The sequence below is a fragment of the Dendropsophus ebraccatus genome, chromosome 8 (assembly GCF_027789765.1).
Source record: "Dendropsophus ebraccatus isolate aDenEbr1 chromosome 8, aDenEbr1.pat, whole genome shotgun sequence".
Taxonomy (NCBI): domain Eukaryota; kingdom Metazoa; phylum Chordata; class Amphibia; order Anura; family Hylidae; genus Dendropsophus; species Dendropsophus ebraccatus.
The window spans coordinates 21,082,632-21,109,469 of NC_091461.1; the positions used below are offsets into that span (position 1 = coordinate 21,082,632).

At 44.9% G+C, this 26,838-nt stretch overlaps 1 protein-coding gene across 2 annotated transcripts in view; it reads left to right on the forward strand.

Annotated features, from left to right (window-relative positions):
- The window catches only part of GOLGA7B (golgin A7 family member B), a 199,543-nt gene that overhangs the window by 129,412 nt on the left and 43,293 nt on the right, over positions 1-26,838 (forward strand). The window contains exon 1 of one of the 2 annotated variants that reach the window (XM_069979989.1): positions 3,413-3,474. The exons of the other annotated variant lie outside the window; for it this stretch is intronic. The gene's annotated coding sequence lies outside the window, so the exon portion shown is untranslated. Of the gene's footprint in view, positions 1-3,412; positions 3,475-26,838 lie in introns of those variants that run through there. 2 annotated transcript variants of the gene reach the window in all.

Consider the following 26,838-nt stretch of genomic DNA (forward strand, 5'->3'; position numbering starts at 1 on the left):
ATTTATATTGGGCTATTCACACAGACTAGCCTGGCATTAACCCTTTCAATACATGCACACTAAACCCATCTCTGTACAAACGCTGCTAGCTAATGTTCGTACTTGACATACATTCACGACTACTTAGAAAAAAAATCGGAATTATATTTCCAATAACTTCACGTGAAAGGCCAAATGACCGTTCTCTATCTCTGAAGTCGATTTACAAGCCGGTTGTAAAATCCAGGAACTCTTTAAGGAGAACTCTATTTAAAGCTTCACTAACTTTTATGGATATGTAAAATTTTCACGTTTTAGTCATCGGCAGTAATTGCCAAGCTGCTCCTTATCCTACATTAAACTAATAAGAATGAAGATTATGGATCGGACAAATGAGGGTTTCACCAGGTTACTTTAAGGAAGATGAGAAAATAAAAATGTGAAGAGTTTTATGATGAGGAATAGATTAGAGGGGATGTTCACCCCCAGAGGACTCTGTAGGGATGAGCACCATTAATCTCCTGCATTTCTTTATTTCTAACTAACTAACCATTTATTAAAGGGGTTATCCAGAATTTAAAAAAAAAAAAGCACAGATACTTTCTCGCAAAAACAGCGCCACCCCTGTCCTCAGGTTGTGCGCAGTATTACAATTCAGTTCCATTCACTTCAATTGAACTGAGCTGCAAAACCCCACACCCAAACTGAAAAAAAAAGACAATGTTTTTGAAAACTAATTAAAAATATGATTGATAATTAACGCCCAAATTAATTTTTTTGAAGAATGTCCCTTTAAGGGTGCCCTCACACACACTTTTTGTTTGGTGTTTTTCAGGCAAAAAAAAAAAATGTGGCGCATGGCAATTTTTTCCATCCATCTTTGGTGGTTTACGCGTTTTTGTGTGCTGAACTTTTTTTCCTCTGCCATCACATGACCTAGCTGCTGGACCACAAAAGGTGACAAAAACGCTAAAAAAAAAATAATAATAAAAAAAAGAAACGCCATACGTACACCAATGGCTTTTTTGAGACAACTAGAACAATCCCATTGAAGTATATGGGCGAAAAAATGTCACAGTTGGCCAAAAAATACCCACACCCTCAGCAGCATGCTGCGTTTTGAAAAAACGGTCAAAGTGCCTCAAGAACACCAGAAATGAGAGAAAAAGTCAACTCCAAAGCAGGCCACCTCAACGCTAAACCAGGGCACCCCAATGTCAAACCAGGCCACCCCAACGCCAAACCAGGCCACCCCAACGCCAAACCAGGGCACCCCAACGTCAAACCAGGCCACCCCAACGCCAAACCAGACCACCCCAACATCAAACCAGGCCACCCCAATACCAAACCAGACCACCCCAACGTCAAACCAGGCCACCCCAATGTTAAACCAGGCCACCCCAACACCAAACCAGACCACCCCAACATCAAACCAGGCCACCCCAACACCAAACCAGACCACCCCAACGTCAAACCAGGCCACCCCAACGCCAAACCAGACCACCCCAATGACAAACGAGGCCACCCCAGCGTCAAACCAGGCCACCCCAACACCAAGTTTGTAAGGCAGATCATAAACAGATCATAAATAGTCTTAACATAAATATTTTAAAAGTTTTAAAAGTTTATGAAAAAACTCTCATAAACTACAGTGACTGCATTTTTTTAAATTAACTGAACTAAAACTTTTTATAATCTACAAATCTGCCAGATCTTGAAGCAGGATGGGCAGTGGGTCATGGTTTAGTGGAAAATTCATAGAAAAGAGGCATTCATTTTCATGTTACACATTGTGCAAATAGAGTGTCTGATAGGGTATCTGTGTAATGGGTCTAAGGTTCCATTATTGATCGGCCAGTGCCATTTAAAAATCAATTTTTTTGTAAAGTTTTAGATAACACTGGGCAGGGGGTGACATACACTCAGGTCCATCAGTAAACTTTCTCACCTACACTGTTCCCATAAGACACCGACTACATGTAATACTATATAAAAATATGTAATGGCTGTCCACAATATCACTGGGGGTTCTGATTGGAGTTCCATCAATGCCATCATTCACCATCAGTGGGAGACACAATGGAATTGGTGTGAAAGGCTAATAAAGAACCGGCCAAATCCCACCACTGAACTAGACCGCTACTAGAGGTCAACTGGAGCATGCTCGAGTCTGATCGTTCAGCATCTAAATACCATTGGCCCAAAAAGTTGGATGTAGCCCTAGGAAGTCCTGAAAAACATCATATAGACATAGGACATAGGGCTATATACCAGTTCTTCCACCAATATCACACTAGGTGAACCATTAGGCATTGTCGCCCCACTTTCCTTATGACTCCTTTGGGTGTACCTGCAGTGATGGACAAGCCGCTCAAAATTCCAGGACGCTGATGGGCACTTACACCACTGATGGACAAACCCAGACATAACAGTTACTTAAAGGGGCACTCCAGCGAAAATCTTCTTCCTTTAAATCAACTGGTTTCCAAAAGTTATATAGATTTGAAATATACATCTTTTCTGGATTTGATGTAAACAAAAAAGTGCAAATTTTGCACTATGGCAGGTTTTTGCGCTTACGCCGTTTATGGTGAGAGATCGGGAATGTGATAATTTAATAGTTCGGGCAATTGCGCACGCGGTGGTACCAAACCTGTTTGTTTTTCAATGTTTATTTATTTATTTTAATTTATAAAATGGGAAAAGGGGGTGATTTACATTTTTATTAGGAGAGGGGATTTTTTTTATTAATAAAAACACTTTATTTTTTTTCACATACATTAATTAGAAGCCCCCTGGGGGACTTCTATATACACAGCACTGATCTCCCTGGGGGACTTCTATATACACAGCACTTATTTCCCATTGAGATCAATGCTGTGTATATAATAGAGCACTGATCCATCACATCATTGCTCTTTTATACTGGTCTGCAGCAGACCAGACACATGGAGTGCCAAGCCGGCCAGCTCAGTACAAGGGATCACCCCTCTGCAATCGCATCGCGAGGGGGAGATCCCCCACTAGCCACCAGGGAGAGGGGAACAGATACTACTTAAATGCAGCTGTCAGCTTTGACAGTTGCATTTAAATAGTTAATTAGCCGGGAGCGGCAATCGGCCGCACCGGCTAATACCCACGGTCCCCAGCTGCACTTAGCAACTGGGGACTGCGGGCTGCAGAGAGGGCTCATGCCGGGAGCCCTCTCTGCTTACCCTTAACGGCTGCATGATGGGTATACCCGTCATGCTTTGTTAAGGGGTTTAACCATAGGAAAGGTAAGGGTGGACACAGCTGTACATTATATTGAACTTTTATAATGAGAACTTAAAATTCTTAGCAAATTTGATGAAATCTAAGGGTGGACACATGTATATCTCTATAACATATATTGATAAATCCACATGATCTATTTTTTCTCGTTCTCCTGGAAGATGTGGGACGTTCTGGCCGGTGTCCAATGCCTCCTGATCTGTGCCAAGCAGTCAAGTCCTAGTAAGAAATTCTATTGAGTCTTGAATTAATGTCTCCGAGCAACTTGGATAGTGATCCAGTAATGTTTCGAACTGGTTTTAAATTCACTTGGACCTTTGCCAGGAGAAATAATGTTCACATCATTCTTTCAATAGAGACAAATGAGTCTCTCGCCTCCACCGAGCTGTTTCGTATTTATTTTTTTAATGGTCTTCCCTTGTCTAATTCATCAGGTTACATACACTGCTCCATAGTCTGGATAGCATCTCATGGTGAAGGCCCACAGAGTATCTCCACGTCTCGGTGTGTGTTCCCGTCAGAGTCCGCCCGGTGATGGGGACCTTCCCAATGTAGCCGTGAGATAATCAATCTTTCATATTCCTACTGGGGGGAGGGGATCAATCATGTGTAACCTTTCAACTTTCCCGTGTATTACATAGCAGCATCTTATACATTAGTTGACTTGTACCTCCGTATACATATGGTTTCCATTTTCCATTAGAAATGAACCAGGCAGAATCAACATTTCTTGGTTCTCCTTTGAACAATAGTGAAGGAAATCACGGAGGCCTCTGGCTGGTCAATCCGTTCCTCTGTGTCAAGAAATGTGTAGAAGTCCTGGTGCTCCTTTACGTGTTGAAAGATAATAAATGTAATAAAGAGATTTTTATAATTGGATAAACCTTGGGGGACGTCTCATGTCGTCGTTGTTAGGACCTCGGGAGGCTTGTTATAGATATGGATATGGAATCTTTACCCTAAATACATTCTTTGTGTGTGTTTCATTGAAAATACAGAAAATGTTTGAAAAGCACATGTATTTTTTTATTTGATTAAAATGTTATTTTATGTTTTTAAAGAAAGTGACTATTTATTAATAAGTTTTTTTTTTATTTGTCTAAGACTGTGTTACCAAGTTCTTAGTTTTGTTGCTTTGCATTGTTCACATAGAGCCTGATGGATTATGTGGGCTCTGCAATTATATATAAATTGACTGACTGGGTGATCATCATTGCCAGGCTTCATCATGTGATCAGCATTGCCAGGCCTCATCATGTGATCAGCATTGCCAGGCTTTATTGTGTGATCAGCATTGCCAGGCTTCATTGTGTGATCAGCATTGCCAGGCTTCATTGTGTGATCAGCATTGCCAGGCTTCATCATGTGATCAGCATTACCAGGCTTCATTGTGTGATCAGCATTACCAGGCTTCATCATGTGATCAGCATTACCAGGCTTCATTGTGTGATCAGCATTACCAGGCTTTATCATGTGATCAGCATTACCGGGCTTCATCATGTGATCAGCATTACCAGGCTTAATTGTGTGATCAGCATTACCAGGCTTCATTGTGTGATCAGCATTATCAGGCTTCATCATGTGATCAGCATTATGGTGCATTTACACTAAACGATAATTGGCGCGATCGTACGATTAACGATGTCGGAGTAACAATTTTTTTTTCATAACGATCAGCGTTTAGACGGTACGATATATCGTACAGAAAAATCGTTTTGCGATCGCCACCCCCACCGCCGCCACTCTGATCGCCACTCCCGCCGCCGCTCCAGTCCCCCCCGCCGCTGCCGCTCTGATCGCCACCCCCGCCGCTGCTCCAATCGCCCCCCGCCGCCGCTCCGGTCGCCCCCCGCCGCCGCTCCGGTCGCCCCCGCCGCGAGCATACGTTACCTGCTCCGGTCTTCCGACATCCCCGACTCCGCTCTTCAGTGCACTGATTGGCTGAAGAGGGGAGCCGGGAATTTCAAACGGCTCCTCTTCAGCCAATCAGTGCTGAAAATTCCCGACTCCCCTCTTCAGCCAATCAGTGCACTAAAGAGCGGAGCTGAGGATGTCGGAAGACCTGCTGCGCGAAGCAGGTAAGGTATGCCTGCGGGCCGGCGGCGGCGATAAGAGCGGCGGGGGTGGCGACCGGAGCGGCGACGGCGGGGGGGGGTGGGGGATTGGTCGCCCGGAGCGGTGGCGGAGGGGGGCGATCGGAGCGGCGGTGGGGGTGGCGATCAGAGCGGCGGCGGGGGGTGGCGATCGAGCCGGCGCAGGGGGCTGCGGATGAGCGGGGGGCCGGGCTGCGGGCGGGGCTGCGGGCGGCCGGAGTATCGCGCGATGACTGTTTACACTGAACGATCAGCGAATTTTTTGCAAACGACGATTTGATGACATGTTGAAAGATCAAAACGAACAATTTCTCGTTCGTGGTTTGATCGTTCGCTGCGTTTACACATACAATTATCGTTCGAATTCAATCATTATCGCGCAAATTTGCACGATAATCGTTAAGTGTAAGTGCAGCATTACCAGGCTTCATCATGTGATCAGCATTACCAGCCCTCATTATGTGATCAGTATTACCAGGCTTTATCATGTGATCAGCATTACAAGGCTTCATTGTGTGATCAGAATTACCAGGCTTCATCAGATTGTTTAATAAAAGGAAAACACCTGCAGTGAAGCCTGGTAATTCTAATCACACCACAAAGCCCAGACCGTCGATTTAGACATACCTGCACAGTGTACATAATCAGTAAGGCTTTAAGTATGTAAAAAATTAGACATAACAAAACTGCAAATGTGGCAACACAGCGTAAAGAAAGCATAAAGTCTCTGGCATCTCTGGTGTATTATGATGTTCTGCAGCAGCTGAGGTGTATGATGTTCTGCAGCAGCTGAGGTGTAGTATGAGGTTCTGCAGCAGCTGGAGTGTATTATGAGGTTCTGCAGCAGCTGAGGTGTAGTATGAGGTTCTGCAGCAGCTGGAGTGTAGTATGAGGTTCTGCAGCAGCTGAGGTGTGTATTATGAGGTTCTGCAGCAGCTGATGTATAAATTACAGTGGTCTTAGGGAGCCTGGGTATTAAATTATAGTATTGTATAATGCACATTTTTGCGGCAAGACTACAAGAATAGACAGAGCGTATCCAGTGCAGCTCATCTCTGTAATGGTTGTGAGATTGTGACATCCATATGTGAGGTTCATACAGAGCTGTAATATTTATGTAAATCTGCCATTGACTCTTGCAATCCATCCAATACGGTCCTAATATATGAGGGTGGGGGTGGGGGAGGGGGGGTCTATACCAGAAACCTGGACACATTGACAGACACTGAGCTAAATATAGGACATAGTTACTGTATGAGACACCATAAGTGATGTTCTTACTACATTACACAGCAGGAGAGGAATGTTATCTGCTCTTCCCTCTACCTGATCCCACACTTGTTGCCAACCTCAATAATAGGCTGAATGCCACCGGAGTCCGCGATAAACCGAGCTCCGCAACTCCTGGTTATAATCTATGCAGAATACGTTCTACTAGCAGCTTTGTATATATGGTGCCTACAAGGAGGCTGGGTGGAGTAGTCCACAGCAGCTGAGGGTAGTAGTCCATAGGACAAAGTCTCTAATGTAGGCAACTGTAACTGGGTGATGAAGTGTCGGGGGGGGGGGGGGGGGGGGGTGTTACCTGTGATACAGATACTACTGATACCAGTTAAAGGGGTACTCCAGCTATATTATTATTATTATTATTATTATTATTATTATTATTATTATTATTATTATTAATAATTTATTTATTCCAGATCAATTGATGTCAGAAAGTTTTGTAAATTTGTAAATTACTTTTGTAATAAAATCTCCAGTTTTCCAGTACTTATCAGCTGCTTTATGTCCTGCGGGAAGTGGTATATTCTTTCCAGTCTGACACAATGCTCTGCTGCCACCTCTGTCTGTGTCAAGAATTGTCAAGGCAAGTAAATAATCTCCTTGTGCTCTGGACAGTTCCTGACATGGACAGAGGTGGCAGCAGAGAGCACTGTGTCAGACTGGAAAGAATACACCACTTCCTGCAGGACATACAGCAGCTGATACTGAGTACTGGAAAGCTTGACTGTTCCTTCTTCTGGCTAGACAATTCTCCTTCTCGGAGAGGGAATATGATACTTGAGACAATAGCCCTCTTGTGGTGGACTGGATAGTCTTGGATAATATCCTCCAGAGCACCACCAAATTATGTGATCACTAGGACCCAGAGATGACTTCAGAGGAACCTTAAAGGGGCTGTCCAGCAAAAATCTTTTTCTTTCAGATCAAGTGGTTTCAGAAAGTTACATAGATTTGTAATTGACTTTTATTTTAAAATCTTATAAAAACTTATCAGCTGCTGTATGTGTGGTGTCGCACCACGGGTGTTGCTATTGGTTACACCCTTCGCAAAAGCCTGTACTTATTGTGAGTAAGTGGTGATGTAGAAGTGATAAAGTTTTGCCACTAGATGTCGCTATTGTAGGTATGTGTACTTAGTAGCTGCACGGCTGAAGTATGGAAAGGGTTATTGTTTGCTTATATGTCACATGGATCTGTGAACCTATGGGAGTATCTTCTTCTTCTGTCCTATCATCTCTTTCTTTTCTTCTTCTTTATGCACTCTTCACCCATTCACATCACACCTTACAGGGAGCTGTAGATAGGAAATCACATGGGTAGAGGAAGTGTAGGGTCTTTTCTATTGGACTTTGTAGAGGAAAGACGCAAGCCAGAACGCTCTCTACAGCAATCTAGTTGGGCCCTGGCCCTCTGCCCGGTCCCCGATCTCAGTGTGCAGTCCAGAAACAGACTCAGGCACATGAAGCTAACCTTTTCTCTTCAAGTAACCTCACTGAGCACTATGCAGTGTTAAACCCCTAACAGGAGAGGACACGTCAGAGATTATCTCAACCCTCGCCATCGACTAGGAGAGTCACAATGCAGGACAGTATCCACAAAAGGCAAAAAGCTAGGAACTGATCCGGATAGAGCAAAGTTGCTAGAAGCCTATGAACTCTATCTCGCAGTGCAGGTGTCAGCAGGAAATCCACAGCATTCTGCTCATCCCAGGTAACGGGGTCTGGGGCTTGTGTCACCCTCTTGGACAGGTCCCCCGACACTGGTAAGGCAACAGGTGGTTCATTCCGACCAAGGTAGATGCACGGACACAAGTATTTTCTCTTAAGTATTCTTTTATCCCTACCTCATCCACCAACATCCCGGAAGAGCACAGTACTACTTGGGTTGGGCCTCTCATGACATCCTCCTCTCTGCTCCTCTGATTCTTGCTATCTCTCAACACGCAACCCAGTCAGCACGACTGTACTCCCCGCTATACTCCTATCACAGATTTGGATCCTGTATTATCAAGTGTAACGTATCCTGTCAAGGCCCATTTGTATGTTCTGCTGCACACTAGTTCTTTCAAAGTAAACAAGATTATTTATGGTAAAGAGACTCTGTGATTGCTTATCCCGCACCAGCACAGTATACATGCACTCCTTGGGACATTTCCCCTTTCTGTGGGTGGCAGTACCAATAGTCCGGGAGGGTCACTACACTGCTCCGGCCCAACGTGATAACAGCCCAAGGGACCTCTCAGAAGCCCAGCAAGTCACTGACCACAGAGGAAGAAGATGTAACCGGCCCTCCAAAATAAAAGTAGGTGTGCCATCATACCTGTGTGCCCAACCGGCACTGGCGTCATGACACAACACCTCAGGGTCCGGCTACATCTCAGCCAATCACCACAGGAGTGGTGTCACACTTTACCATCTGGCAAGTGACCGGCCGTACCTCCGCTATAGCACCGCGGGGGCTGAACCTTATATGTGTCCTGCAGGAAGTGGTGTTTTCATTTCAGTCTGACACAGTGCTTTCTTCTGCCATCCCTGTCCAGAGCAGCAACAAATCCCCATAGAAAACCTCTCCTGCTTTGGAAAGCTCCTGACATGGACAGAGGTGGCAGCAGAGAGCACTGTGTCAGACTGAAAAGAAAACAACTTTCCCTGCAGGACATACAGCAGCTGATAAGTACTGGAAGACTTGAGATTTTTAAGTAGAAGTAAATTACAAATCTATATAACTTTCTGACATCAGTTGATTTGAAAGAAAAATCGCTGAATAACCCCTTTAACAACTGGAACTGGAGTTGACTCATCGGCAAGGTCTTGGTTTAGATACTTTCTTTATAGCAAGCTTTAGCTGGAAACTTAGCTTAAAGGGGTTATCCAGTGAAAATATTTTTTTTTCAAATCAACTGATATCAGAAAGTTATTTAGATTTGTAATTTACTTCTATTAGAAAAATCTCAAGTCTTCCCATACTTATCAGCTGCTGTATGTCCTGCAGAAAATGTTGTTTTATTTTCAGTCTGACACAGTGCTCTCTGCTGCCACCTCTGTCCATGTCAGGAACTGTCCAGAGCAGGAGAGGTTTTCTATAGGGATTCATATAAAATTGAGACAAAGTTCCTGTCTCGGCCAGAAATGTCAGCAGAGAGCACTGTGTCAGACTGAAAATAAAACACCACTGCCTGCAGGACATACAGCAGCTAATAAGTATGGGAAGACTTGATATTTTTTAATACAAGTAAATTACAAATCTATATAACTTTCTGACACCAGTTGATTTGAAAGTAAAAGATTTTCTCTGGACAACCCTTTTAATCCTCCTCCTATAAGGTGTACTGGGATCAGAAGACTTCTTTATGATTTGGAGGCAATAAAATATTTTACCTGTTTTATAAAAATACTGAAAAACCGTAGCAGCATAGGTGATATTACTGATAGGATCTATGGACCGTCCGGCCTCTGGGCACCGGCAGGAAGGGGGGTTATCCAGGTTAGATTTTCCAGCCTGATTCTTTGTATTTTCCCATAAGATTGCCCTTAGTGTGCACGTCCAGGCAAGCCAAAGGCGACGACCTCTGTGGTCCGCTGACATCATGGAAAACAAGTCAACAACTAAGTAACTATGACCATAGGTACAACGTTTGTAAAGCTTCAAAAAAAAAAGCCCCCCACCCATCCAGTTCGGCCTGTTAGGGTCCTCTTAGACCAAGCGAACAATCACAAATAATCGCTTTTGGGAACGACCTGAAATTGTTCACCATAACACAATAACGATAGTCGTCAGTTATGATTATTACTATGATCACTTACTCCATCTGATCCCAGCAAAAGAACGAGTGATGTGCACATTTAGCGAATGATTAACAATGATTACAGGTTCAGCTGAAAAGGTGCGATAAACGACGCACCAACAAATTTTTGGTTGTTGCCTGCATACACACGAAACGATTTGAATTCAAACAATATAATAATTTTTTGCATGATAATCGAAATCTAGGAGCAGTGAATCTTCTCTAGAATCTAGTGACTATAACCTGTAATAATATTATACTCTAGAAATGTAACCAGACTTTTGATCTCTTATTGAGCTCACCAAGACAACTTCCTTTTGGCAGAGAGTTCCATAGTTCCGAATCTATAGAGCAGGGGTGGGGAACCTTTTCCATGTCGAGGGCCGGTCGGGCCTTAATAAAATCATTCGAGGGCCGCACTCAATGTTATACCATGCGCGGCAGTTAGTAGCGGGGGTTTGCAGCACCCGAACAAGGCAAAGTATTGTTCCCCTAATGCCCCTGCTATTGTAGTTAACCCTCTGTGGTGCCCCTTGTATCTGGTTTGAATCCTTAGTGATACCCCTGGTAGCCTAGTTAACCCCCCAGCCATGTCCCTGGTGGCCTAGTTAACCCCCCCAGTCATGTTCCTGGTGGCCTAGTTAACTCCTCAGTCATGTCCCTGGTAGCCTAGTTAACTCCTCAGTCATGTCCCTGGTGGCCTAGTTAACCCCTCAGTCATGTCCCTGGTAGCCTAGTTAATTCCTCAGTCATGTCCCTGGTGGCCTAGTTAACTCCTCAGTCATGTCCCTGGTAGCCTAGTTAACTCCTCAGTCATGTCCCTGATGGCCTAGTTAACCCCTCAGTCATGTCCCTGGTAGCCTAGTTAACTCCTCAGTCATGTCCCTCGTGGCCTAGTTAACCCCCCAGTCATGTCCCTGGTGGCCTAGTTAACTCCTCAGTCATGTCCCTGGTAGCCTAGTTAACTCCTCAGTCATGTCCCTGGTGGCCTAGTTAACCCCCCCAGTCATGTCCCTGGTGGCCTAGTTAACTCCTCAGTCATGTCCCTGGTAGCCTAGTTAACTCCTCAGTCATGTCCCTGGTGGCCTAGTTAACCCCTCAGTCATGTCCCTGGTAGCCTAAATAACCCCCATCAGTCATGTCCCTGGTAGCCTAAATAACCCCCATCAGTCATGTCCCTGGTGGCCTAGTTAACTCCTCAGTCATGTCCCTGGTGGCCTAGTTAACTCCTCAGTCATGTCCCTGGTGGCCTAGTTAACTCCTCAGTCATGTCCCTGGTGGCCTAGTTAACTCCTCAGTCATGTCCCTGGTGGCCTAGTTAACTCCTCAGTCATGTCCCTGGTAGCCTAGTTAACCCCTCAGTCATGTCCATGGTGGCCTAGTTAACCCCCCCAGTCATGTCCCTGGTAGCCTAGTTAACCCCCCAGTCATGTCCCTGGTAGCCTAGTTAACCCCCCCCCCCCCCCCCCCACAGTCATGTCCCTGGTGGCCTAGTTAACCCCCAGTGTCTGCCCCAAATGAAAAAAATAAACATCCCACTCACCTTTCCTCCGCTCCCACGCTGTCCAGGTCCTCTTCTCCCTCTTCTCTTCTGTGCCGGTCTTCTCCTGCAGGCGGCGCGCGGTGAAATGACGTCATCGCGCGCGGCCCGCAGGAGTAAGAAGACGTGCGCCGCGCTGGTGAGGCAGGAGCCGGCATACAACACATCTTCCTGTGTCTGTGCCAGCTCCTGCCTCACCAGCGCGGCGCACGTCACAGGAGGGCAGGAGTCAGAAGATGTGCACCGCTCTGAGGGGAAGGAGCCGGCACTCACAGCATCCTCCTGGCAGCTGTCACAGACACAGGAGGATGCCGTGTGTGTCGGCTCCTTCTCCTCCAGAGCGGCGCATGTCACAGGGGAGCCGCGGGCCACATCCGGAGGTGTCAGGGGCCGGATGCGGCCAGCGGGCCGGAGGTTCCCCACCCCTGCTATAGAGAGTTACATAGTCTCGCTGCTGTTACAGTAAAGAATCTATTGATTTCCATAGTGGGCAGCACGGTGTCTCAGTGGTTAGCACTGTAGCCTTGCAGCGCTGGAGTCCTGGGTTCAAATCCCACCAAGGGCAACATCTGCAAAGAGTTTGTACTGTATGTTCTCTCTGTGTTTGCGTGAGTTTCCTCCGGGTACTCCGGTTTCCTCTCACACCCAAAAAACCCCCCAAAAACATAAAGATAGGTGAAGAGCTGCGGAATCTGTGTGCGCTATACAAATAAAAACATTAAAAAAAAAACATTAGTCTCACTGCTCTTAGAGTAAAGAATATATAGAGACTTCCATAGTCTCACTGCTCTTAGGGTAAAGAATCTATAGATTATCATAGTCTCACTGCTCTTAGGGTAACGAATCTATTGAGAGTTCCATAGTCTCACTGCTCTTAGAGTAAAGAATCTATAGAGGCTTCTATAGTTTCACTGCTCTTAGAGTAAAGAATCTTTAAAGAGTTCCATAGTCTCACTGCTGTTAGAGTAAAGAATCTATAGAGACTTCAATTGTCTTGCTGTTACAGAAAATATTCCCCCGCTGTGCCGGGGTAGAAACTTTTTCCCCTTTAGACGAAGAGGATGTCCCCTTGTTAGATACAGTCCTGGGTATATATATATATATAGATCATGAGAGAGATCTCTGCGCTGCGCCCTGATATACTTATACATAGCTATTTGGTCACCCCCTCAGCCACCTCTTCCCACCTCTACCCAAATTGTAATACTCTTTATGGGCACTATAGTCACCACCAGTAACAGTGACCCACTTGGAGTATGTCCCATTAATAACCACCCTCTATTACAAAGCCAGTAAGGCTTGGTTCACAACACAATTTTGCAATCTGTCTCACTGTATCCGTTTTGGAAAAGTCAGAAAAAAGGGGTCAACCATGTTTTTGTGTACACTACAAAATGTAAAAAAAAAAAGTTTTTTTTTTTTTTTTTTTGAGGGGGGGGGGGGGAACTGATCAAAATGTATAGCATACAACAGCATCCGTTTTTACCAACAGCATCCGTTTTTACCAACAGCATCTGGTTTTGCATCTTCTTCCCCCCCCCTCCCCCTTCCCCATAGAACGGATACGTTCAACGCATAGCAAAATCCTAATGTGAACCTACCCTTACATGCACAAGTTCGCCCATCCCATGGTTTTCCATTTTATATATCAGCCTGTTATGTGGCACAGTATCAAATGCTCTGAAAAAAAAAAGTCTAAATATTTGACACCCCATATATTGAATCTCCTTGATCCCCTTTTGACCTCACCTCCTCATAAAAACCGATCAGGTTAATCTAACAGGATTTTCATTTCAGGATCTACGGGGTTAAACTTCCAGGATCATAGCCGGTCAGTTGCAGCATGGTGCTGGCTGTGTATTATAACCATGGGTGCTGCTGCTTGGGCACAGTGATGGTGCCCATACAATGAGACTGAGCTCTGCTCCAGCTAAATTTTATTGGCCTTCACCAGTAGCCCATGCAAAGCCCAACATAGACTGTAAGAAAATGAAAGGGTTAATACACTCTAGAATATGGTGGGTGGGGATGCCACCCACATCTTCGCTGTATAAGCAGCACCTGCTATGAAGAGAACTGCAGCACAGCTCTATTCAAGCAGTTGGGGTTATGTTCATTCATTGCCAGCACCAGTGTGGAACCCAGAGGTTGGACCCTTCGTAATCAAAGTAATTATTATATAGCATTCTTTTTTTAAAGGGAATCTTTCACCAAGACAATGCTATCTAATCTATCACCATCATGTTATAGAGCGGGAAGAACTGAGCGGATTGATATATAACTTTATGGGAAAAGATTTAGCCTGTTGATTTGAAAACCCTGATCATTTGATGTTAAATAGTCCAGTGGGCGGTGTCTCTCAATGGACAGGACTCTTTAGCATCAAAGATTTCAATCAATAAATTACAAGTATACTGAATATTTCCCATAAAGTTATATATCAATCCGCTCAGCTCCTTCTGCTCTATAACATGATGCCAATAGCTTAGATAACATTTCCATGATGACAGGTTCCCTTTAAGATGTCAATATCCCTTTAAATGTACCACAAACTCCATAACTTTACCTACATCTTCTAAAAACCTCTGCGGCTAGGTGAGAGATCATACACTCTGTCACTCTGTCGGATGTTGATGATCTGTTCTAAGAAGAGATGTGGGCGATCCCTTCCATCCAGTCTTGCATTGCTTTGTAGTGTAAAGGGCCCCGGCATTGAAGATGCAATACTGTTAACTCACAGGAACTTAGTCTCCTTTACAGTAGACAAGAAAGGTTTCTTGCGTCTTCTAAGATGCTGGAGCAGCGTGCATAAAGGATGTGACATGACTTTTAACCGTCGTGGCAGAAAGTATTCGTGAACACCCTTTACAGATCTGAAGCTATCATCTTCCATTGAAGACGGCTTTTATCTTATTCTTCAGGTTTCCAATCTGTATGATATATTTTTCATATGCAGGTTATATGTGGATCCTCCTGTATGAGGGCCAGCTGATGGCGGGTAGTAGCCTGGGAGTTAACCCCTGCAATGACAATGGTTGCACGCTGGTGGTAATGGAGACCACTTCACTGGTGTAAAAAACAAACAAAAAAAACAAATGAAGGTTCTCAGTGCTTGATGGCTATCATATACTTGAATAACATATGCAAGGGTAAAAGGTCTAACAAGTGCATACCCAGTCTACTACTCAGCCGTTTTAACATTGGGATACTCCTAAAGGCACCTCATACACTCAGTTATATCTCACACCCGATACACAAGAATGTTTGGCAAGGTCTAGTGTTGCTACAGCTCTTAATGTGGCTTATCTCTCGAAACTAAGAGGATGTCAGTGGACATACGGATCAGGCATGATGGAAAATCACTGCCCGACCACTATCACCACTGACATGATCTGTTGGTGGTAGTTCTAGATGGCCCCAAATACGCTAGACCATGGGTGGGGAACCTCCGGCCCGCAGGTCGCATCCAGCCCTCCTCTTCCCCACCAAAGCGTTGCACGTCTTCCTTCTCCTGCGGGCCACGCGCAATGACGTCATTTCATTGCGCCGTCTGCAGGAGAAGACGGGCACAGGCTAGAAAAAAGAGGAAAGAGGACCTGGGCAGCGTGGGAGCGGAGGAAAGGTGAGTGGGATGTTTATTTTTTTATTTGAGACAGACACTGGGAATTAACTAGAGCCACCAGGGGCATGACTGGGGGGGTTAACTAGAGCCCCCAGGGGCATGACGGGGGGGAGGTAACTAGAGCTACCAGGGGCATGACTGGGGGGTTAACTAGAGCTACCAGGGGCATCAATAAGGGGTTAACTAGAGCTACCAGTGGCATCACTAGGGGTTAACATCAGCCACCAGGGGCATCACTGTGGGTTAACAACAGCTACCAGGGGCATCACTGGGGTTAACATCAGTGACCAGGGGCATCACTGGGGGTTTATTAGGACTACCAGGGGCATAACTGGGGGTTTATTAGGACTACCAGGGGCATCACTGGGGGTTAACTCTTGCTACCGGGCATCACTAAGGATTCACATCAGGTACTAGAGGCATGACAGAGGGTTAGCTACAATAGCAGGGGCATCAGAGGAACAATACTTTGCCATGCCCCGGGTGCTGCAAACCCACGCTACTAATTGCCACGCACAGTATATGGCCCTCAAATGATTTTATTAATGCCCGACTGGCCTTCGACAGGGAAAAGGTTCCCCACCCCTGCGCTAGACTGATGGCCAAATCTGCCGCAAGAGACGATTAGTGATAAGTAGAGGAAGGATTTAGGTGTGGGTGCTGGCCCTTAAAGAGGCAGAACGGGAAGATGCACACACCCTGCAGTCATAGGTATAAATAGCGGGCAGCACAAGACACAACAAGTGAAGGTAACCAGGAGGTGCAGAATGCCGGTGGAATTGGGCAGCCAATGTTATACTCAGCTTCAACTCTTGCGTCAAGGGTGCAGTCCCTCAATCCAATGTTAGGCTCTAGCACTTTTATCAACTTTTAACCCTACTGGCAAGGGTTGGCTCCAAATGGGGTTACCCCCAACTTACCTTAGGACCATTACATTGTCATAGCCTAGGCCTATCGGAGGAAATTCTGGCACTCTGGTGAGCGAGTCAATGCTGTCTCAGGTTTATACTGACATCAGAGAAGGGAAACATTCATCTGGTATTAGCAATGCCCCAACCCATTCTACAGATAAGATATGACGTTGGTGGTGGTTTACCAATTTTACCACACACAAAAAACACAAATGGCCGCCTAGACTCTCTAAAACGTTGACAATGCAAAGCTTTCTTCTCTAGTAATGATTTTATATTTCAGCAATTATTAAAGCCAACGCCAAGAACCATTTGCAAATTTTTCCTTCCTCTCGTCATTTTTTCTTCCTTGTCTTCACTCGTAACTCTCCTCATTTCGCATTTGCACTTTTTTCTTTCTTATTAAACCTCTCCCCACGTTCACTTGTCTTTGATCCCAATAGCTACGGCTTTACCTTTGCCAAGGGTAACCATTCCCATCTGGCCGCTGTCTCTCGGAATTAAGTGGATGTGCTGTCAGGAGAAGCTGAAGTGTGCGCTCACAGGCCAAGGGCTCGCAGCCACACAGGGGGGAGAAACGCTCCGGCCTGCCAAAGCTCTTGGCCAGCTCCGTCCCTCCACACCCATCTCAATCAGACACCCCTGGGTTGTGTTCCTGAACCTTATTGATTGCTTCTTTGCATTAGACTAATGGAAATGTAAACTTTTAGATATACGGTGACAGGACAAATATGTAGACAGTGATAACAATATAAAATAATGCTGCATAAACTAATCCCAGCTGGACTTTGGAATTCTCCTCTTAATTCATCATCGACAGGCATGTGTTGTCCAAGCTTCAGATCCAATATGGGAAATGGATGATCCGGCTTCAATCCCAGCATCCATTAATCAGAGACTAAAGAAAGGAAGGTTATTGAAGATACATAAAGAGTAAAACATAGGGGAAAAGGAGTAGAAAACCTCTCCAGAAGACCAGACGATCCAGACCAGAGTTTCTTGCGATTTTCACCTCCTCTATATCCTGTGTATCGGCTCCTTTTTTGAGAGGACCTCCCATTTAGTAGACCACGCTTCTACCAAATTAATCTATGATCATACTCTCCAAGTTACTCTATGATTCCATGATCATACTCTCCAAGTTACTCTATGATTCCATGATTATACTCTCCAAGTTACTCTATGATTCCATGATTATACTCTCCAAGTTACTCTATGATTCCATGATTATACTCTCCAAGTTACTCTATGATTATAAATACAGTGAAACCTCTTTGAGAAGATGCATTTAAAGCGACTCTGTACCCACAATCTGACCCCCCCCAAACCAATCTGACCCCGGATAGCTGCTTTTAATCCAAGATCTCTCCTGGGGTCCGTTTGGCAGGTGATGCAGTTATTGTCCTAAAAAACTAATTTTAAACTTGCAGCCCTGTGTCAAATTGCCGTGGCCTAGAGTGTCTGCGCCCTAGACCTGCATTGCTCCTCTGTCCCTCCTCCCCGCCCTCTTCATCATTAGGAATGCCCCTGACAGGATTTTCCTATTCATCACCTGTGTGAACACTGCTCATGCGTTGGATCGTTAAGACACCTGTGCAGTGTTCACTCAGGTGATGAACAGGAATAATACTGCCCGGGGCATTCTTAATGATGACAAGGGAGTGCGGCAAATAAGCATAGGCTGTTTATTATTTCTAATGGCATAGTAGCTATGTAGTTAACTATGGCTGTCACTACATTCTCGCAGTGGAATGAAAATCCACTGAGAGAATGGACAGCCATAGACTATAGTGGTAAAGAGTATTGCAGCGGATTTTCTGCAATACTCATAACATGAAATCTGCTGTAAACACACTACGTGTGAATGCATTCTTAGGGTATGTTCACACTGAGGAATTAGCCAGAAATGGAAGAATAAATCGAGAGGTCACCAAACCACCCGGATACGTAGCCCCTTAAGTCCCACTTGGTTGCGAGTATTGGAACATAAATAGGGAAATACCAGGGTGGCCCTTTTTACATCAAAGTCTAACTCTCTAACTTTCCTCGCCAGGAGGGATATCTGGCTAGTCCTGTGTTTTGAGACTAGGAACTGAGCCTCCACAGGCCACTTTTTTGCATATGTAAATTTATAGGGGGCAATGTTTTAGTGGAGACTCTTGAGTGAGTACTCCATTTGATTCTTTTTTTTTCCGCTGGTCTCCCTGAGCTCAGTGATTGCTGTGTTTTGTTGGTCTATTTTTCATTATCCCTGTTAGCCAGAATCCTACTCCACACTGATGAGGGGCAAATACTCAGCTGTCTGTGGATGGATGCCTGGCTTGGTAAACCCTTGTCATGTCGCAATACTCACCACAGAGTTAGACTTTGACGTAAAAGGGGCCACCCTGGTATTTCCCTATTTATGTTCCAATACTCGCAACTGAGTGGGACTTAAGGGTCTACATAGGGTGGCTTGGTGATCTCCCCACTGGGAGTCACCCCCTTGGCAACAGGCTTTCCTCCCCTGGAGGGATATCTGGCCATTCCCATGTTTTGAGACTCGGAACTGAGCCTCCACAGGCCACTTTTTTGCACATTTAAATTTATAGGGGGCAATGTATCAGTGGAGTACTCCATTTGATTTTTTTTTTTTGCTGGTCTCCTGAGCTTAGTGATTGCTGTGTTTAACATGTCAATTCGCTGGACGAAAAGTGGATCCATGGCAGAACATTCCGCAGGTAAATTCCGCCGTATGAACAACAGAACAGAAATCCCATTGAACACAATGGGACATTGCTCTGTACTTAAAATTAAGCACGGATTCAGCTTAAAAATCCTCGCCTATTCCTCAGTGTGAACATACCCTAAATGGGGATGTCAAAATCATAACAAATCTGCAATTAAATTACATTGTTGAGGATTTTGCATATTTTTTGCAGTTGCTGCTGAACCACAACAGACTCTGCAACCGTGGATATGAAATACATCAGGGAGAATTTATTATTTCTGCTTTATCCATTAAAATTTTCTACTTTGCAACTTTTTCCCCTATGGAAAGATGTGCCAAATGTATTATATTCCCATATGATTTATGATGCCATCGTCACATTTTTAATCAGATTTTTTGAACACGGTTGTTATCAGGCGCCCCTGCCTTGTACTTAGAGGGAGATTTCAGTAAAATTTACCCAAAACACTAAGACAACTCCGAAATCTGTGCCGCCTGGGGGGGGGAGGGGGGGGGGCTCTGTATAAAGCTGTTCATAAAAAGCCCTCAAGACATCATCTAATAAAATCTATCTCTATGTTTAAGAGAATGGATGTGATGTAAAGTGTGTGGGCCTTTAGCTAGTTTGGCCAACAGTTTCCCAGTTTTTTTTGCAGTGCTTGGACAAGGTAGCCTCAAACTGGGACCTATGCAATTTCTTCTTGCGCACCAACCAACTTTCATATACAGATTTAACCGATTGCCATTGCTATTTAGTATCAGCTGACAGAGCTGCCACGAAGGAAGTGTAGGCCTTTCGTAAGGCATCACTATGCACTTTAAGCTGCTGCATTTCTGCTGTCTTCTTTTTAATATTAGAAACATATGCCATTATGCGTCCCCTCAAGACTGCTTTAGCCGTCTCCCAGTAAAGTTGCGGATCAGATGTATGAATTGCATTGTCAGCCGCGTATTCCGTCCATCACAATTTTAGAAAAGACTGAAAGCTTTCATCTCTACACAACCCCATAGGGAAGCGCCAGATATAATCCGTCCCCTTAGGGATAGTATCACGTAAGCTCATGAGCACAGGCGAATGGTCTGATATAATTAGATCCTCCATCTTTGAGAGATATAAGAGAGTATCAGATACGAAGAGGCAGTCAATCCGAGACCATGAGTTGTGTGGGTGAGAAAAATGAGAGTACTACCTGGCATCTGGATTGAGCCATCTCCACAAGTCAACAGCACCCACCGTCTGTGCCCATGAAGAAAGGTCTTAGGAGGATCTGATGACTGCCTATGGGATTTCCTGTCCTCCATGTGACTCATCACCGAGTTGAAGTCACCTCCTATTATCTTGTGCGTCACAGGGTCTTGAGTCAAGTTTGAGGCAAGAGTAATAAAAAAGGAGGAATTGGCATCATTGTAAGCATACACATTAACAATTAATAAATCCTCAGCTGGTGTCCTAATATGCATCTTACACACCCTCCCCTCTGCATCTGACCAGGTCCGTACCACTTCATGCCCAAAGGATTTGGGAAACAGAAAGGCTTTGTGGTCGACAGCTAAAGATCCATGTACTCCTCCCACCCAACCTTTGTGGAACCGAAATAAGTTATATTTGCTTAGGTGAGACTCCTGTTATAAAACTACATCTGGGGATAACCTATTTGGGTGGCGCAAAACCATGTTCTTCTTGTGGAGGAGCAAAGCCCCCTAACGTTCCACAAAATCACACAAACCATTGTACTAAAGAATGCTTAACTAAGGTAACAGTAAGAACTCTGGTGGACCATGAGCATTCCTTCCTCCCACCCAAACAACCACCCCAACTATACCCAACGAATATACTACATAAGCTGAAATATGTCCCCCAGCCAAAGGAGCAAATAAGAACTCCAAGACTGGTCGACTAATGGGCTACGGACTTCACTTCTTCCCATTCCTAATGACCCACACAGCACAGATATTGTATTACCTGAGTATGCCTGCAAAGAAGGCCAAGGCCCGCATACTCAGCCGTACAACACATGACAGTAGGAGCGGCCGTGGTGCACCTGAATCACATTAGCAAAAGCACAGACCAGAGGAGATCCAACATCAAATGAAATAACTGTCTAGAGATATAAGAGTAAGGGCAATAGAGACATAATAAAAGAAGAAGAGGGTAATGAGGTAGCAATTCAAATAGGAAGTACATAATGTATCATCTAAGTGGTGTCAAACAAGAAGAACCTTACATACAGGAACCGTTATAGTATAATACGAAAACCAACATTTAGCATCACATTTGTCCAAGTCTCGCTCATCCTTGCCTCAAAGGCAGGAGAGCGCTGTGACGGACATTGGTCTCCCCGGAGCATGATAGGGTAATCGGGCTCAGCCATACAGGAGCTTCACACCTCACTTTCAAAATGGGAAAAGGGTATGTGAATCAGTGCCAGGCAATTATCTTAGTCCGACTGGACTGCGGTACGCCTGCTTCTTTGGCTTTTTTGGCCATGGAGACTGTAGAAGCACTGACGATTGTGCCCTTGGCAAGCTGTCCTTCCTCTGCAATCTCCTGTTACTGTCGAGGACGCCACCCGAAGTACGTCCAACAGATATATATATATTATATATTCATTCATTTAGTCAAATCTGCTGCGGATCCGCAGCAGAAAATCTGGTGCGATACGGTACGTGTGAAGCTACCCTAAAAACTATAGACTCGGACATCCGTGCATCTTTGATCATGAAGGGGTTAAACCTACTTTCCTGCCTCTTTTTTTATAGAATAAAACATAATAAATTGTCTTCCAGCTTCTGCAGAGCGGTGTAATCTCCACAATGGGTCTTGAGGCGTCCGGTCACATGTAATTAGCCGGAGCAGCGCTCTATTAATATGTCTATTTCACGGCTTACTAAATTGATTGTCGGATAAATAACAGGTAATTAGCGCGTTATGTAGGGTTTATGTCCATTCGCTCTGGTCTTATCATATTAAGCCTGAGAGCCATCCATCGTGGAATGGAGCCACATTAGCTCATAGCACAATCCTAGGGAGAATTGGTTGCACCTGCCTGATGCAATATGGCTCTGCGCTCGGTGCTCCTCTGTCTGCAGTCAGTGCCATCTGTCTTCACACCTGCACAGGAGATGCTCCGCATTATCTTCCCTCTCTGCCAGATATAATTTCCTATATACAGGGGTATATACTGTAATATCCTAATGCCAGTAGCGGTAGTGTGACACAGCGCTCAGCTGCTACATGCATCCTATAAATAGCACATTGTAGCATAAATTTGTATATTACAGTCAGGTCCGTTCAAGGAATTATCTTACAGTTAAATGTGCTGGAGTAAAAGAACACCAGTTTCCTCCACTCCAGCAGTGCCCGGTTCTGCTGTCTCGACCCAAGGAGGTGTGTGTCCATTACAATATGGCACTGATCTCAGTCTAAACACAAGGCCTGCTCAGCCAATCAGCGGGCGCACCACTGGAAATGCCTCACTGATTGGCTGAGCAGGCCTTGTGTTTAGACTGAGATCAGCGCCATATTGTGATGGCTTCACAAGTATACAAAATATGATATCCTTAACAAGCACACTGTGCTCACCCCACCAAGGAGGTGGCTACTTAACCCCATCTTTGCTGGGCTGGGCACAGTGAGCTTAGTACAGCATATTGGGCACAGCTTGACCCCTGGGGAGCATACCATCCCTGCTAATCCCCTAAGGGCTAGACTGTGCTCTGTTGGGGGGTTAAACTTACACTCCTGGAGGCGGCATCTTCTATCTTCTTCATCTGCAATCAAACAGCCAATCAGTGGCTGAGTGGGACACAGCTGCTGCAGCTGATTGGCTGAGTGGAAACTGCTCCGCTCAACCAACCAGAAGTTGCAGCAGTGTTCCACCTAGATTCATTGCAGACTTAGGGTGTGTTTACACAGACAGATTTATCTGACAGATTTTGGAAGCCAAAACCAGGAATGGATTTGAAAAAAGGAGAAATCTCAGTCTTTCCTTTTCCCTGTTTATGGTCTGTTCCTGGCTTTGGCTTGAAAAATCTGTCAGATAAATCTGCCTGTGTAAACGTACCATTTAAGTGTCACTGTTGTTTTGTTTTTTTTTTTTTTTTGCAGAAATCAATAGTCCAGGCGATTTTAAGAAAATTTGTAAATGTTTTTTTTTTTTTTTTAATGAAAAAGCAGTTTGAAGCTCTCCATCCTGCCTTCATTGTTCTCATATGAAGAGAGGGAAATAAAACACCAAAACAGGACACCAAAGAGTTAATCTACAGCAGCATCACCCTCTATCTCCTCTGACAGTCACCACTGACCTCTCTGAGCTCTGATTACAGCTGTCACCCAGCTCCGTGCCTGTAATCCTCTGTTATCTGCTTTCTGCTGCCGGCTAACTCCCTCTCCCCCCCTCCCCTCTCTATTGAACCGACAGAGTTGTGTCTGATGCAACAAGTCACAATTTCCAGATTTTTTGCAGTGGATGACAGAAAGAAGAGGAGGGAGGGGAGGACCTGGGAAAAGGCTTTTTAAATGCAGATAATGGCATATTTGCCTAATAAACCCAATTACAAAGTTTCTTAAAATCGCCTGAACTATTGATTTCTGCAAAACGAAATTCACGACAGTGACTCTTTAAGAAGATAGAAAACCCTGCTCGCCAGGAGGGTAAGTTTAAGGAGTTAATGTAAATGAAGGCTAAATGTAAGGTGTAGCAGCACTAGACCCGTGGGAATAATAGGCTCCGCCTTTTTGACACTGTTGACATAATTTTTTTTTCTTTATTGAAACACAGACAACAAAGATATGTTCTGAATGATCCATCATTTATTGATCCATCCAGCAGTGCCACCAGCTTAGTAGGCGGCCAGCGGTCACAGATACACTTTAAGACCTGGTTGTGGCTGGAGGTCCAGGAAGCCCAAATCATCCAATCCTGTTGTTTGCATAGTGTTGTAGGTGCTGCATAAAGAGCATAGACCATGGTGCTATACAAAGAGGAGGTCAGTGGGCCCTTAAAGGAATTCTGTTCCTACACTTGCTAAGGGCATTTTCAATTGACTATAACATAACTACATTTGTATTACGACTGCAATACTCATACTCAAGCAAGCCCCAACCCGCCTTCTCTGTTGAAATTTTGATTCTCTTAAAAGTTAACCAGGCACCCTCCGCTCTGCCAAGCAGGGAGTACCTGGATAACTGCTCGAGTCTCCCATTCATTTCAATGGGGTTCGTTGCTTGAGTTGAGTGCTTGAGCATTGAAAAATACTAGACTCCAGTAAGGAGCACACAAGCTAATGGAGACCTATAGGTCATTTTATGGTTCGCTGGGAATCCGGGGAAGAAGGAACGAACGACATGCAATACAGCTCTCTGGTGCCACCTTTTGGAGGTAGCTTTTCCTACAAGCCAGTATAGAAAGGAAGCCTTAGAACATGACTGGGGATTATTGTCTAGCCAGACAACTCTCAAGAAGGGGGTCCTAATTTAACCATGGTAAAGCAGGGTCTAGGCCTGTAGATTCGGCTCTCCACCATGCACTGTACATGCGATAATTTAACAGTAAATCCTACAAACACCCACAACACAATACTCAGTTCTTCCCCATGATGAGTTCAGTGCACACCAACTTTGCAGAACATAATATTTTCCTCTGGATTTGTTATGTAATTTACTTTAAGGACATTTTGGGTAATTTAATTTGACATTTTGCATCCTCGAGAGTCTCCACACCGCGTCTTCTCCTAATAGCATAGATTTTTTGACATATTATTCACATTTTGTTGGTAATTAGTTTGCTAGGATGAATCCCGCTCAGTCACCATAGTAACGGCTAATACGGGGCTGAAGCCTGCCGAGTGTTTGTCACACAGCGGCATCTCCATCGTCTTCTCGCACTACTTTAGCGGTGACTGTGCGGGGTCTCACCTCTCCTCTCTGACCCCTCTTCCTTCTGTATGATATCACGGAGGTGTGAGACACGTATAAGATGGAGCCAATTTCAGGCAATTATTCTTCTAACCAATTTACAGGGAATGGAAGTTTGTTAGAAATAGATGTAATTGCCGTATTCACTGTCCTGACCTTTACAGCATTATTAATAGGAGTCCTAGGAAGAGTTGGCTGGAAAGGGTTAATTATTCCTTCTCTCCTGGGACTTTCCTTTGATGTAACAAAACTTAAAATGTCTTCTTTTCTTTATTACCTTGCACATAAGGGACAGAGCTGATGAGTTTTGTGGCTTATTATTACTGTTACCGGATTATTTAAAGGGTTTCCTGAAGTGCAAGGAGCTTATATCATCTTCTTTTACAGGCACCCTCCGTTTTCTGGGTCCACCCCCTGCAGAGGGAAGACAGCTTTCCCAGGTATTATGTAGTCATCAGGGTATGTAACTGTTTGAGGACCAGGGCTTGAGCAGCCCTGCAGTTTCTGACATAGCCACTGGTGGCAGAGGGACCGTGTTGCCTATTACACTCAATATAAAATACAAAAAAAGGTAAAAATAATTTTTTTCTTTAATAACACTGCATTACAAAGTTATATAACTGTATTAAAAAATGTACGGCTATGTTCACACTACGTAAAAGTACATCCGTTGTTGCCGATGCTTTATGCCTTGTGGAACATTGCCTATTGTTCTATGGGATGTGTATACGCTCCGGCCGGGATCCCATGCGGCGCTGCAAATAACTGACATGTCAGTTTTCTGTGGCCGCAATTCAATGAATTGCGGCCGTAGAAAACCCTGTCAGTTCACACAATAAAGCGAGCGCTTGCTTCATTGTGTGCTGCGGGAGGTTCTGATGCGGGCGCGCGCTGATGCCTCACTACCTTCAGCAGGACACATCATAGTGTGGTGTAAGCCCTCAGAGATGGTGTTACTATGTCGGATGATCGGCTGGTCACTTGCTAGGTAGTTACGTGTGACTCCACGGTGGAGGTGGTTGGCCGAGATACAGCCGGACCTTCAAGTGTTATTTTGTGACGCCGGTGCCGGGTAGGCACACAGGTGTGATGGCAGGCCTGCTTTCATTTGACAAGGCCGGTTGTACCTTTTTCTCCTGTGGTCAGTGTCCTGCTGGGTTGCCACGGGGTCCCTTGGGTTACAGTGATCACAGATGGCCAGAGTGATGTAGGAACTGCCACCCACAGAAAGGGGACGTGTCCTTGAAGTTGCAAATGTGCAGCAGGTCATACAGAACCAACAGTAGGAGGTATCTCTGGATAAAGCACTTGATAAGACACTTAACAATAGTTCCAAATAAATACTTGACAATACAGCAACCTGATCTATAGTAAAAGTGCAATGTAGGATATAGTCATGTTGACTGAGTTGTGCTGAGTAGTACGAAGAAACAGAGTAGCAGAGAGGAGGACGCCATGAGAGTCTCAACCCAGGTAGTACTGTGCTCTGCCGGGATGTTGGAAAATGAGGTAGAATACTTAGAAGAGGAAGAACACCTGTGCCCTTGCATTGACCTTGAATAGTCTTCAAACGACCTTATGCCCTCTAGACTCGGCTGAACCCTCCTAGAGGGTGACACAGGCCCCAGACCTTGTTACCTGGGATGAGCGGAATGCTGAGGGTTCCCCGCTGACACCCGCGCTGCGAGATAGAGTTCATAGGCTTACTGCAACTTTGCTCTA